Genomic DNA, 11,840 nt, shown 5'->3' on the forward strand with positions numbered 1-11,840 from the left:
GGTAGGGAGGGGACAAAATGAGGAGCTGATACCAAGGGCTCAAGTAGAAAGCGAATGTTTTGAGAATGATGATGGCAACAAATGTATAAATGTGCTTGACACAATGGATGTATGTACAAATTGTGATAAGAGTTGTATGAGCCCCAAATAAAATGATTTTTAAAAATTACCATGGTAGCCTCCCCAGACCAAATCCCAGCTTCAACAACGTTGTGTTTGTAAACATCTCTTTATGACATACATAACATTTAAATAATGGCAAATGTTCTTGTTGTTAGGTGCTTCTGCACCAGTTCCAATTCATAGTGACCCCACATACAACAGAATGAAACATTACCTGGTGCTGTCCCATCCTCATAATTGTTCTTATGTTTGAGTTCATTGTTGTAGCCACCGTTCTATCCAGTTTGTAGAGGACATTCTCGTTTTCGCTGTCCCTCCACTTTAGCAAGCATGATGTCCTTCTCCAGGGCCTAGCCCCCCACATGTCCAAAGTACATGAGACAAATCTTGCCAACCTTCACTCTAAGGAGCGTACTGGTTGTATTTCTTTCAACATAGATATACTGGTTCTTTTGGCAGTTCATGATACTTTCAACTTTCTTCACCAGACCATAATTCAAATTTTCTTTATCCTTATTCAAAGTCCAACTTTCACATGCCTATGAGGCAATTGAAAATACCATAGTTTGAGTAAGACACATCTTTGTCTTCAAAGTAACATCTTTGCTTTTCAATACATTAAAGAGATCTTGTATAGCAGATTTGCCAAACACAATGCATCATTGGCTCTTTTGACTGCTGCTTCAAGGAGTGTTCTTTGTGCATACGAGTAAGATGAAATCCTTGACAACTCAATTTTTTCTTCATTTCTAATGATGTTACTTATTGGTCCAGTTGTGACGATTTTGGTCTTCTTGACATTGAATTGTAGTCTCTACTGAAGGCAGAATACCTTGATCTTCATTAGCAAGTGCTTCAAATCCTCCTCACCTGCAGCAAGCAAGGTTGTGTCATCTGCATTTCAAGGTTGTTAAAAGCCTTTCTCCAATCCTGATGCTAGGTTCTATATAAATCAGCTTTTCTGGTTATCTGTTTAACATACAGACTGAAAAATGGCTGTTACAAACTCATATTTGCACTTAATATGAAAAATGAACATACATTCAACCAAAAGTGCATGAGGTCCATTTATATATTTTGGTAAAAAGTAATGGAAAAGTGAAAGAAAGAAGACAAAGATATTGTTTTGTCTTCCTCCTTTACAAAATATAGGACTATATAAATATACAATTTATTTGCACATATGCATATTTCATATTAACTCCAAAAGTATTGCTACAAAGTCTTACAAACCTGTATTAAACAAAAGTATCACAATATGAAGCTATTGTTTCTCCTCCACCTGGGACTATAGATTTTTGAAGATGGTGTTACCATACCTCTAACTCTTCCATGAAAAAAATCTGGACTCTTCTATTTACACAATGTCAAATCATTACTTTTGGCATTCTTAAGAGGCTCAAATCATAGTTTTTTTTTAATTTGTTAAATGATTTTCTAAAGTTTTTAAATCATTGTTGTGATGAAAAAATGTCTTAGAAAAAAATCTCCTACCTTTTTCCTCACCAGTGAAAATTTCATTAAAATTTTTTTTCATCATAATATGCCCTTATGGTCATCTTGTGTCCCTTGAGAGAACCTATCAAGGTTATCCCTTGGGAATCCCCAAATACAGTTGCCATAACCTTCCGAGATGACTTCTCTGCTTTGAATACAACTGCCTGGCAAATCTCCTCAAACACCACCCTTTGATTTGATTTTTAGCAAATCAACCTGAGACTGAGGCAAGTGCATTATTTAAAGATCTTGTCTGCAGTCATCAAATAATTACAGAGATAAGTTTTAATGTATTTTGTTTGGAGTAAACTCATGTAGCTGTACGATGGGTAGCATTCCTTCTCCACTTACCTTTATATGCCTGTGTGTGTGCGTACACATATAAAAAAAGCAAGGAAAATACTAAAAATAATTACAGGCCACATCTACACAATTGGTCACATAAGTATAGCTTGCATTTAGAAGTACCTACTTTCACCAGCTGCTCTGCATCCCCTTTGCGCTCAGCAACCATCCCAGCTGATCGTAGTCTTGTGCATGATAGGATGGCCCAAACTTTTATTCTTTAAGGATCTAGGTCATTATAGTCATACTGTTCCTGTATTGCTGTAATTTTCCATTGACTTTAATTGCAGAGAAAGGTAGCAACAAGATATGCCCTGAGGGATTTCTTGTAATTCAGACGGGCACTTGTTCACTTCCATAATGTAATATCAATATGATTTCCTGTCACTAATCAGGATCAGTCATACCACCCAATATAGTAGCTAGCTTCTTTGGCTGTTGATCCAGATAGATATGGAATCCAAAATGGTCAGATGGCATACTTAAATTACATTTCAGTGGAATTGGTGTTGTGTCTCCTGGTGAAACCTTTCCTCGAATGGGAACTAAGATATCTAGAACAGAATTATTTGCTCCTTAGGCCAATGGGACAGGACCACCAACTTCCAGGGTTCATGGCCCGTGGGAGAAAGCTGATGGTTTAGGGAACAGGAGGCAAGTGTCCATTGATCTCAGGTGAGAGACAGAGGAGCCACTGCTTCACCATCTCCAGTGGCTGAGCCTTCATGATAATATTAAAACTGGAAAGGGTTGGAGGAATGCCAGGCTTTCTCTCCCATTCTCACTATTATCTTCTGTAGAGCTTGTACATTAGTCTGTCCAACTGTCTTCAACTGGCCCAGAGAGAAGTGGGTATTACAGAGATAATTGTATAAAATAAAAGCTCAGAATTTACAACCACATTTGCAAAAAATAGAAATCGGAGATCAAAATTAAAAGTTTAAACAAAAGTAACTTTCAGAGTATCTTTTGTCCTCCACTTTGGTCTTTTTTCTCTTAGGTTTTTAATGACTTTCTTTTCTTCATGTCTTATGTTCTTGTTGTCATCCTACAACTCATTTGGTCTTTGATTATTAGTGATAAGTGTGTCAATTCTGTTCTTGCAGTGGTCTGTAAATGTGGGTGGGATACACTCAATGTTGTATTAGTGGTTTTCTTCAGCTTCAACCTGTACTTCCAATGAGCAGTTAATGTTGTGTTCCATATTTGTCCACTGGCCTGAGTTTGGCTGAGGACATTGGGCTCTTCTATCGTCTCTTCCCGCAGATGCTTCATCTAGTAAAATACATGTGTACATTGTTGATTTGTTTTTCGATGCTGTCATGTCTCTTGTGTCTCAAAGCAGCCCTTTTCAAAACAGAATGCAACATTTCTCCCTCCTGTTCCATTCTCACAATTGTTATGCTTGAGCCTGTTGCTTTAACCACCGTGTCGATGCATCTCCTTGGCTGTCTTCCACTTTTTCATTGACCTTCTGCTTTACTAAACAGGATGTGCTTTTACAAGGATGAGTCTTTCCTGATAAAATGCACATACATACAAAAATCACCAGTAATATTGTTTAAAAAGTGTATTTGAAATGCAGAAGTAATTGGCCTTGCAAACTTCCATCATCTGATCACCAGCTTTGTTTCTATAATCAAAGCCCTACTTTGCAATTATTGATCATTCCCCTCCCTGCACCCAACTTTCATATTTCAATCAGCAGTAATTGTCAATGCATTTTCTGAAAGCTTGGTCAGCTTCAGACCTGAAGAAGTTGGCATAATTCTTAATATATTTTCTTATCTGGCCTTAATAGTTAGTGAGTAAATGTACATCATAATTGTATTAACTATTCTTATTTGTAGGTGTGGGGATTGTATTTCATCACAGACAGCATTATATTTCAGGATGGGTCTTGAAATTTTCTTTGTGACAATGGATGTGAAGCCATTCCTTTCAAATGTCATTCCTATCTTAGGAAACCATAGGATTACATGATTCAAAATGGCTAATACCAGTCTGTTTCTTCCCATTTTGAGTCATGTCTCATCAGAAAATGCAGTTTCAAAAGCTTTTCTTCACTCAAATTACTAAGACCAACTCTTCTTTGAACAGGCACCACTTTACCTGTCATAATATGAATGCCCTCTAACTTGGGGGGGGGGCTCATCTTCCTGCACTACAGCAGACAATGTTTTGTTGCTATTCATAAAATGTGTGTAGCCAGTTTTTCATATGTTGACCTCCCCTTTCTTTATAGCTTGTTCTTAGTCTGCAATATCCAATTAAACTTATTAACCATAGGTGACCTTCCAGGAATTTGAAGTAGCTCTGGTGGCATAGTGTCCAGCATCACAGAAACACCCCTGTACAACAACTGACAGAAGAGTTCAGATGTGTATAGAGAGAGATAGATAAAAAATATAGATAGATAGATGATAGATAGGATGATATCTAGTTTCAAGAAACTAGAACATATAGTTGGGGAGGCTGCCAAGTACAAAATCTGTGGTTTATGTTGAAATCTGAAGACTTCTCCTGACTCCTCTGCTTGCAGGGGCTGATGAACCCCAAACTGGAAGTCACACAGAAGGCTGTTTGCTCATTGTTCTGGGGGAGCTAGCAAATCCCAAATCTAAAGGCAAATGGTAGCTTGACCATGAGGTGCAGAAGGGACAAGTTATCAGATATCAAAGAACTAAGAATCAGATCAGTGGGTGCCCACCTTCCTAATACGATCACTGAAGACAAAGGTGTGCATAAGCAAAGATGGTGAAGAAAGCTGATGGTGCCTGGCTATCAAAAGATATAGTATCTGGGGTCTTAAAGGCTTAAAGAGAAACAAGCAGCCAACTAGCTCAGAAGCAACAAAGCACACATGGAAGAAACACACCAGCATGTGTGACCACGAGATTTCAAAGGGATTGGGTGTCAGGCATCAGGGAACAAGAAATCATGTCATTGTAAAGGGGGTGAGTGCAGAGTGGAGACTTAGAGTCCATCAGTAGGCAACCAAACACCCCCTGCTGAGGGGATGTGGGGAGGAGACAAGCTAATCAGTGTGCAGGGTAACAGCGAGGTACGATATAACTTTCCTCTAGTTCTTAAATGCTTCCTCCCCCCCAATATCATGGTCCCAATTCTGCCCTGCAAATCTGGCTAGACCAGAGGATGTACACTGGTACAGATGGCAACTTGAAACACAGGGAATCCAGGACGGATTACTCCTTCAGGACCAGCGGTGAGAGGGGCGATGCCTGGAGGGTGGAGGGAATGTGGGGTGGAAGAGGGTAACTAATTACAAGAATCTAGGTATGGCCTCATCCCTGGGGGATGGACAACAGAGAAGAGGGCGGAGGGAGACATCAGACAGTGTAACTTATGACAAAACTATAATAATTTATGACTTATGAAGGGTTCATGGGGGAAGGGGAGAGGGGAGGGAGGGGGAAAACGAGCAAATGATATTAAGGGCTAAAGTGGAAGGCAGGTGTTTTGAGATTGATGAGGGCAACAAATGTACATATGTGTTTGACACAATGGCTGTATGTATGGACTGTGATGGGAATTGTATGAGTCCTCAATAAAATAATTTAAAAAAAAACAAAAAACGACAACTTAGATACACTGAAATAGTGAGGAATGTTGCAAAGGGGGTACATAGAAAAATAGAGGGGTTTTCCCCTGTTTTTATATTATATATTTTTAAAATTTAATATTATGAATAATTATATTCATTTCCAAGCTACACATAGAAATATTTTGAAGCTGAACTCTTAATAGATTATCACACTTTTGTTTTCTCCAGGAACCCAGGACATCCTTCAAATACTTCATTTTTCAGGCTATAGAAATCACAGCATATCTAAAGTGACAGCTGCCCTGCATGTAGAAGTTAATTAGTGACTTTATTGAAATTGCCAAGGAAAATTCAGGAGGTTTAAGCCTCACTCCTTGTTATTACTCAATCTAAAAAAGTCACCTTTTGCAGCATATTACACCTCCTCCCCTGCCCCCCCCTCCCCCACCAAATACATTTCTTTCTCTTTGGTTGCTGAGTAGGCTATATGAATTAAGTTGTTGCTATGACAACATATGAAACATGGAGATGATGACATGTTTGGATAGAGAGAATTCATTTATCTATGAGAAGTTTTTCCTTTCTTTCTTAGGATGAAAATACATAGTTACTTAAGAAGGCTAAACTTGCATATTTTAATTATGAGTGATCCATTTGATTTACATTGATGAAAGTGAGTGCCTATCATTTTATTTAGGAATTGAAAATATTGCACTCCAAGAGACTTTTTCTTCTTTATTTATTTTGCCTCTGATTAAAAGTGACATGGCTAAATAATGCACCTTTATGTATTCTCTTTCTCCTGTCACAATATGAAATAGACCTTTATGTTAAGAATGTAAATAAGTTCTCACTATGACATATTGCAATAAACATTTTATGATGTAATAGTTTCAGGAAGCTAAACATAGCTATACAAACCAGGAGAGAATAAAAATAGCACAAAATCATAATTCTCAAGAGATATTATTCAACCATACAAACGCCCTGGATTGAAATCTTGCACATGATATCTCTCTGCACACAGAGGCTTATTTCCAATCAATTTCTCAGAAACAATCTATGACTAACTTTTACTTTTAAGACTGGAAACCATCTACTAATCTGATAAAGACTATTTTCTCTGGTATGAATTTATTTTATTACAAAAGTTTCTAGAGGATAGGCTATTTCTAAAAACCCATTTAAAGATTTAAAGAGTGAATATTAATAAAAATATGTCCATAGTCCTAATTTCAAAATATAACATACCCCTCTAAAAATGGAGTTTCTACTTCTCTCTTCATATTAAGAACTCATCAACTGGGGAAACAAAAAGAAAAACAACTCACTAGTGTTGGAAGCTAACCAATTTGTCTGCAAATATATTTATTATGGACAATATGCTATCTGTTACATATGTTTTATATTATACAACTGGAACCCTTGTACACACATGTGCACATATACACATATGTATTAGGCTCATTCCCATTGAGTTGACTTTTACTCAAAAATGACAGTATTCAAATTTCTATCTTTCTTTCCACCATCATGTAATATCCCTTCTGTAAATTTCTCTTCTAACCTTTTCCTCACATGATCTTCAAAGTTGTTTGCATCTCCCTTCCCTTTCTCTTCCATCTCAGCCTTTTATTGTATAGATTAGTTTAGTGTCTTTAGCTTTTGTTTAGCTACTCCCAAGACACAGATTCTATAAATAGTCGAGGGAATTGACTCAGAGGGAAAAAATATCTTACCCGTGAAAGGATGGAGAAGAATGGGTACAATTATAAACACTTGTCAATCAACATCTCTTCTTTGATCTGTCATTTGATATTATATATGTCCAGATCACAGTAGTTATTTTTCCTTTTTTCTTCAACCCTACATTTTCTTATAAGGGACCTAAGATTGCTCACTTTAGCTATCTGTATTACCCAGAAAAAAACCTTAGCTCCCAGGGAGATGTGATTCATTTTGTCTTGTGCGTAGGTTCATTTTCTGAATCTGAGTCAGAGAATTTAAAACCCTTTTTTATATCCACTGGGATATACCTTGGGGCTTTACCACTGTGTCTGTTTGAATGCACTCCATAGTAAGGCATGGACTGCTAACCAAGAGACTGGAGATTGATTCATTCAGACATGCTCAGAAGAAAGGGATACACTTGCAAAATTCACCCACTGAAAACTGTATGGAACACAGTTCTACTTTGACACACAAGGGGTTGATCTTTGCTTCCCAAAGCGCCCAGTCCCCACTGCCTAAACCATTCACTGTTGCATTCAAGACACACATTTCCCTTTCTATCTTATTTAGCAAGTGTTGTTATAAAAGAGATACCATAAGTGGATGACTTTAACAAGCAGAATTTTATTCTCTCATATTTTAGGGTGACAAAAGTTTGAATTCATAGTGCCAGCTCTTCAAAAAGATCTTCTCTCTGTTAGTTAACTTTTTAGAAGGATGGTCCTTGTCTTTTAGCATCTAGTGGCTCACAATACTTTGGATAACCCATGTTCCTTCCCATCACTCTTCCTCTGGGTCCAGAAGGCTCCCAGAACAAGGCTTGATTCTAAAGAACTTATACAAGTCCTAGCTCTTCTTTCTTTGAGATAGCAGGCCTTCATCCCTCTGCTTGCTTTTGCCTTTTGTAAGATAAAAGGTGTGGCATGCTACAGCCAGGGAACTCCCTTTATATGGAATGCAAGCAATGATTGGATGAAGGGTGCTGTATCTCACCTTTATCCTCCTGCATCAACAAGAAAACGTTTCCAGTGCGGCATCAGCTTGTTGCAACATGTTTTCAATTGATATTCCATCAATTCATGAAGCCTTGTTATTGCCTAATGCTTGAAACTTGAATATCTTTCTTAAATAGTGTTGGTTCTTTCTCATATGATATTTCTTGTAATGGTGGAATGTTGACTGTTGGTGGAATGTTCGTTTTGGTATGGTGACTTTGTGCATTCTTTCCATCTTCTATTGATGCTCCCTGCATCATTCAATATTTTGCCCATAGAATCTTTCAGTATTGCAACTGGAGACTTGGTTTTTCTTGAGTTATTTCCATTTCAGATCGGCCAAATTCATTCTTCCCTTTTGGTTTTCTCAATCTAAGCCTTTTCACAGTTCATTGTAATAGTTTAGAGTCTTGTAGAGTTGCTCTTTTAAGTCGTGTTTACCATTTGACAAAATTGTGTTTACCTTTCGACAAAAAATACAGTGCCATTTCTCTTGAGTGTCATTCCCAACATAGTAAACCATATTATTTTCAGATTCAGCATGGTCAATACTAGTTCATTTCAGCTCACTAATGAATGGGACACCAATCTTTATATGGTCCATTTCATTTTTTAAGGTTTCAAATTTTCCTAGATTCACACTGAGAACATTCCAAGTTCCAATTATTAATGTTTACAGCTATGCCTTCTCATTTTGAATGGTATCCCATCACAAAGAAGATTCCAAGGCTTACATTCCACAGGCTTTACTCCTTTCAGGTCCCCCTGGTCTACTCTACTTTGAGAAAGCAGCTTTTCCTCAATCACATTTAGAGTGCCATTGGACGCAGGGGCCCAATCTCTTGCACTATCTTTGACAATGCTCTGCTTCCATTCAATAAACTTTCAATGTTTCCATTTCTTATGCATCAGGATTTCAGCAGCGATTTCCTCCAAAGTGGGCAGCTAATTCTTTTTTGTTGTTGTCTGTTCTTAGTGTATATTTGCTTAAGTTTTCTCATATAGACTTTTAAATGATTGCATCTATGGTAAATGGTACTTGAACTAGAAACAAAAATTAGAGGTCTGTAGATAATTCCACACCTACTTCAAGCACTTAATGATATCCTTCCATTAGTTTTCTAAATTACATGTCAGCAAGCACATAAATGGAACTCATTTGAGCCCTGGCGACACTGTCAGATAAAAGTTGGATTGCTGTGTATGTTAGTCTGGGTTGACTAGAGAAATAAATTCATGGACACTGATATGTGTATAAGAGGGAGTTTTATATACAAGAACAATTGAATATTGAGAAAATATCCCAGCCCAGTCCAGGTCAAGTCCATAAATCTGATATTAACCCATATGTTCAACACCAATCTATAAAGTCCTCTTCAGACTCACGAAACACATGCAATGATGCTGGATGCAAGAAGATCACAGGCCAATGGGTGGGAAGTCTTATAGATCCAGTGGAATTGTAAGCATCTCAGTGCTGGCAGGGGTCTCCACGTGGCTTCTTCAGGTCGGGTTCTGGCTGCATCAGGGTAGGTCCACGTGGCTTCACCTCAGGGATGTCTCACAGGGAGTCAGCCTTGTCAGTAGAAAGTCTCCAAGAAAGTGAGCCAAGAGAGGGAGTCTGTCTCCCGCTTGCAAGGAAGAAATCCAGGAATTCCCAGAATCCTTAGGGGAAGGCCATCCCCACACAGAGGCCTCATTGCCTATATCTTGATTGACAGGCCAGACTCCACCCCTTCATTCATAGTCCTCTTAAATTGATCCCAGATTATGTAACTACCACACTATGCAAGGTTGGTAGTTCTGGCCTACTAGAGGCTTCGTGGGAGAAAGCTGAGGGTATCTACTGCCACAAAAATTTACAAAGTCTCAAAAACAAGAGTTGAAAATGACGCAGTAACAGTGGGTTTTTATTATTATGCTAGTTATATGGTACATTTACAAAAGATTAGGAGAAGACAAGTCAAGTAACCATATAAAAATCACAAAATCCAGCTTCTCGGATTATTTGCTTACTATACAGATTGAATAAATATGGTGAAAGGATAGAAACCTGATGCACACCTTTCCTGACTTAAAACCATGCAGTATTTGTTCCCTTGTTCTGCTCCCACAACTACTTCTTGAGCCACATGAGCAAAATGAAGGGTTCTAGAATTCCTATTCTTCTCAAGGCTATCAACCACTTGGGAATTTGTCATACTGTGGTGCCTTGTGTGTTGCTTTGATGTTGGAAGCTTTGTCACTGGTATTTTTAATGCCATCAGAGTCACCCCAAATGAATATTTCAGCAGAGCTTCCAGACTAGTAGTAACAGACTACAGAAAAGGAATGGCTGTTCACTTCAGAGGAAGTAGTTGCTGAAAGCATTATGCATAGCAAGTTCACATATACAAAGCCAGAAATAAAAGAAAAACAGAAATGCTTAAAACTATTTTTTATTTCTTCTAGTGTTCCTCATTTTGTAAATCAATAAAAGAAAAAGGAACTGCTTAAGTTTTTTATGTATTTATTTCTAAGACTGGAAATATAAACTCCAGAATGTGACTCGTGCTTATAGAATCAACAACCAATTACATTTCCAAGGATCAGATCCATAGGCATTCTGTCAGGGGCCACCTGCCTGCATTCAGGAGGTTCAGGAAGGTGGTTTCCTCACCATGTATGAATCAAGATTTATGTGACCTTCACAAAAATATGTAATGGCATATACCCATCAGATAAAATGCTGAATGAATGGAACACATCGATCAATAGATGTGGAAAAATATGGTAACAGACTATTAACCAACTTCAGGCAACACCCATATTGTCCCTCTCATTGCATCTCTTTCATTCATGTCAATGAAAATCTATAGAACTCTCTCACAAACCCTTGATACTTTATACATTATTATTATTTTGTGATGTCTTACACAGGGTGTGTGGAGGGAGGGGGAAATGAGGAGCTGATACCAAGGGCTCAAGTAGAAGGAAAATATTTTGAGAATGATGATGGCAACAAATATACAAATGTGCTTGACCCAATGGATGGATGGAAGGATTGTGACTAGAGTTGTAAGAGCCCCCAATAACATGATTTAAAATAAAAAAGAAAACTAATAAGTGCTTGCTTTAGTGGCACATATACTGAAACTGGAATGACACAGAGAAGATTGGCATGGCTCCTGTGTAATGATGACACGCAAATTCATGAAGTGTTCCATATATTTTTTAAAAAGATAAAGAAAACTAATAGGAGAATAAAAAGTATTTTGTATGTGTTAATAATAATAATAAATCTAAAGAGCTTTTAAATTTGATTTAAATATGTAGTTTCACTCCACAAAAACACACATCAAAACAAAATATTTCAGCTATTTACAAAATATTATTTATAAAACATTGTCATTATTTATACAATTTGTTTGGACACAGTAAAGTCCTTATTAAGACATATAGTATATAGGGATGAGGATGATAGGATTGTCTCTCACTGGTTTTAAAAAATTAGTCATTCATTGAGTGAATATTATTGAATTATGATTTTGTATGAGGCCTATATTAAATACACCAAAAATGTGTAGAATGAGTGTTATTGAGAA

At 37.4% G+C, this 11,840-nt stretch overlaps 1 non-coding gene across 1 annotated transcript; it reads left to right on the forward strand.

Moving 5' to 3' along the window:
* Positions 1-11,361: 11,361 nt before the first annotated feature.
* Positions 11,362-11,468, forward strand: LOC115867939. The gene has a single exon (XR_004045336.1). It is a non-coding gene; the product is annotated as a U6 spliceosomal RNA (small nuclear RNA).
* The last annotated feature ends 372 nt before the right edge of the window (positions 11,469-11,840 follow it).

Source organism: Echinops telfairi, unplaced genomic scaffold (assembly GCF_000313985.2).
Source record: "Echinops telfairi isolate 266 unplaced genomic scaffold, ASM31398v2 ScPeMD7_7475;HRSCAF=8513, whole genome shotgun sequence".
Lineage (NCBI taxonomy): Eukaryota > Metazoa > Chordata > Mammalia > Afrosoricida > Tenrecidae > Echinops > Echinops telfairi.